General features: G+C 36.8%; 1 long non-coding RNA gene across 1 annotated transcript; it reads right to left on the bottom strand.

Moving 5' to 3' along the window:
- Nucleotides 1–640: 640 nt before the first annotated feature.
- Nucleotides 641–1,255, bottom strand: LOC134224035 (uncharacterized). The gene is made up of 2 exons (XR_009982816.1): nucleotides 950–1,255; nucleotides 641–888 (listed from the first exon to the last, which is right to left on the bottom strand). It is a non-coding gene; the product is annotated as an uncharacterized LOC134224035 (long non-coding RNA).
- Between the last annotated feature and the right edge of the window lie 2,167 nt (nucleotides 1,256–3,422).

The raw sequence follows: 3,422 nt of genomic DNA, 5'->3' as shown, positions 1-3,422 counted from the left end.
TTTCGATTAATATATTTTATGTGCAATAATAATAATAATCATGTGAGTTGTTTTAAAAGTCAATCCAACCTAATTATGGGTTTTTGTAAATAATTTTTGAAAGAATATGAAATACAGAGAAATATTTGTTTATATTCCGGTCATTAACAAGAAGCGTTGTAGATAAAATATGACGACATAATCGTGTATTTACTTAAACGCAAGTTTGAATTACTGCTCCGTGGTGAATGTTGGGGATGGAAACGAAGGCGCTGCCGAAATGGACCTACTAATGAGCGAAAACCACCCGCGGCAGTGGGTACCTATTGGCCCAAATCCACACCGTAACGATTTGCGCCGATCCTTCCAAAACGACCACCGCTCCGTCGACAGCTTCCAGCGACTGTTCCACTTCCATCGTGAAAGTAATCTGCCCAGGGCCGGGGTGTCCCATCAGATTTATCCGATGGTCTCGCCAATCAAATCTCTCCACCGCGCTGCAAATTGTGATGCCGCCCTCGCACTACCAGAAAATCCATCACTGCGTAGCAATTTACATGCGATTTGCCGGAATAGAACAATATCTGCTCGGTGATGTTTTTTTTCCTGTAAACGATGTACAGTTTATTTATATAAATGTCCATTTCTATGTCATATTCACTTACCTCCATCAATGTGATCCAAGATTTTGGATGTTGGGAAGATTTTTATTCATCATTGCATGCTCGAATGCTGAGTGATGAACGACGGCACCTCCATTTTTGCAGGGTGGATCAAGGCGAATCGAACAGAGTTATTCGATGTCGCGCAAGAGTTCCTGCCGTTCCTGCACCAGAAAGCTCATCACCTTGTACAACTTTGCGTGCATTTTGCCGAAATAAAACAGCATCCGCTCGGTGGGGATTTTTCCTGTAAACGATGTACAGTTTGTTTATAGAATAAGGTCAATTTTTTCGTTCTCTCAGCTTACCTTTACGATGTTGGGAATCTTTTTTCTGCTCTAGTATGCTGCTATGCTGAGTGGGTCCGTCGTATTCTGGAAGCAAATTCTGATTTGCTCCTTCGCCATGTTGGTGATTTTCAAACAATATTATTTTAATGCTAATGTATTTCATATGCGTGTGTTGATATTTAATTAATTATTGGTAATTGCATTGAAAACTCACTTGCTATTTAAATGAATCATAAATGTTTGACATTTAAATTCTATTAACAATAAATATATTTCAAATGCTGCACATAAAACCGAGTTAAGGGAAGCAGGATCTCTTCTATATAGTTTGTGCACATAAAAAATATTGTTGATTTGATCTCAGTGAGGTATCCTAATACCTGATACACATTACAACATGATAACATCATCAAAATGTTCGAATTCATGAGAATTTATAATTTCCATGCTGGGTTTAGTTTGATTTTGAATCAGTTGAAATTGTCCATTTTCAAAATTGATCGGATTAATATATGTTATGTGATAACATATGTTTTAGTTAATTAAGTTTTTTTTTAATTTTTTTTGTACTTGAAAAAAACCACGTGGTCAAAGGGGAGGGGGGTTTTGCCAAATGACCACGATAAACCACATGGGGGGAGGGGGGTCGAAAATCTTCAAAAATATGACCACGTGGTTTCTGGATGGCCCCAAAGTAAATATGTAATTGAACCGGGCTTACACGGTTAGACAAAAGTACCTAATATTAGGTACTTTTCACTCAAATCGGTGGTTCAGTGTGGGAACCCAAAATTAAGTAATTTTTTCTTGAAATTAAATGAAATTCACCTAATATTAAGTAAAATATCAGAAAAATATATTAAGCTCGTTTAGTGGAATGTATTAAACCGTCTAAGACGAATTAAGTACTGTCCATTTAATTCCACCAGTTAATTTTCGTTATCTTTGCAGATACGTATTTCGACCACAACTGTGTGGTCGTCTTCAGTGTCTTGTACTTGACTCGACTTCAGTCGAGTCAAGTACAAGACACTGAAGACGACCACACAGTTGTGGTCGAAATACGTATCTGCAAAGATAACGAAAATTAACTGGTGGAATTAAATGGAAGTAAAATATACTTAATTTTAAATAGAAACTAACCAAAAGTTAGGTAAATTTCACTCAACTTTTGTAAACATGAGATTACTCAACGTTGGGTTCCCACACTTTAATGCCCTTGTTGAGTGGTTTTGCTCTTCATTTTATGACAACAAAGGGAAGAGGGAGAGAGATGCAAGAGAAAAAAGTACCTAAAATTAGGTACTTTTTTCTAACCGTGTACCAAAGAGCTCCAATTTTGAACTGCAAGCACCGAAGATGTCCGAAAAAACACATAATATCCTCTTGATTTAAATCATCCATGAGTTTTGAGATTTTGAGTTTTTACCAACACTGCGTGGTATATGGACAGCCCCTAGAGTACAAATGCAAGAATAGTGATTTTTGATACCATTAATATTTTGGCCATAACTTGTAATTCCATAGTCCGATCAGCCCAATTTGAAAAGGAAACAGTTAAGCCCGCAGTCCACTGTTTGTCATATTGACAAATATTTGTCAAGTTTATTTGGTTTATCAGTCTGATAGGATAATTGAAAATCGACATGGATTTCAGGCTGACTTGTCAAATATTTGTCATCATGACAAACAATGTGCTAAGGGTTTTAGACAGGATTTTCCGTCGAGTGCAACTCGTTGCGAGGGTAAGAGCTTGAAAAAATGGAAAGACTTTTTACGCCTTTTTTGCGTAAAACTAATTGTTTTGGCTACAGCTCCTGTTTCCATAAGATTCAATGGGAAACAATGAGACAGGATTCTCAGTCGAATGAAACTTGTTGTGGGCAAATCGATTAATGGTACGTACCGTCTACGGGGGTGTCATTGGGCCAAAATGTGGTACGCTCGAAGTAAATGTTACAAAGCTCTAGTAGTTAATATTGGAATCAAGTTGTAATTAGTTAGGTACAAGCTTGAACAATAAATTTACCACTGTGTGGGAAAAAAATAATAATTGAGAGAAATTCTTCAAAGTTATATGTTGTTTAAAATTGGCCCATTCTCACCCCTCACAGGGGGTGACATTGGGCCACATACAATAAAGTTCAGCGGTGATGATGCAACGATTCAATCGTTCATTAAAATAATTGCCTACATTATGGCTTTTACCAACTATGTATGGCAAATCAACCAAAGGCTTGGCCCAATCTCACCCCTTTTCAGCATGCATTGCTCGTTGCTACGAAAAAACAAGACCGTTAAATAAATATTCATAAAATTCAATAAAACAACAAACAGATTATCGTAACATGATCACCAGGTATCCATCGATCTAAAATTTAGTTATGTAATAGATTTGTGGGGCATAACTGACACTATTTTAATACGGGTTCATTCGATCAATAGTTTTACATTCACATTCCAAGCATTATGGTACGAGCACAATTAATCT

The sequence above is a fragment of the Armigeres subalbatus genome, chromosome 3 (assembly GCF_024139115.2).
Source record: "Armigeres subalbatus isolate Guangzhou_Male chromosome 3, GZ_Asu_2, whole genome shotgun sequence".
NCBI lineage: Eukaryota > Metazoa > Arthropoda > Insecta > Diptera > Culicidae > Armigeres > Armigeres subalbatus.
This window is presented reverse-complemented; position numbering and strand designations above follow the sequence as displayed.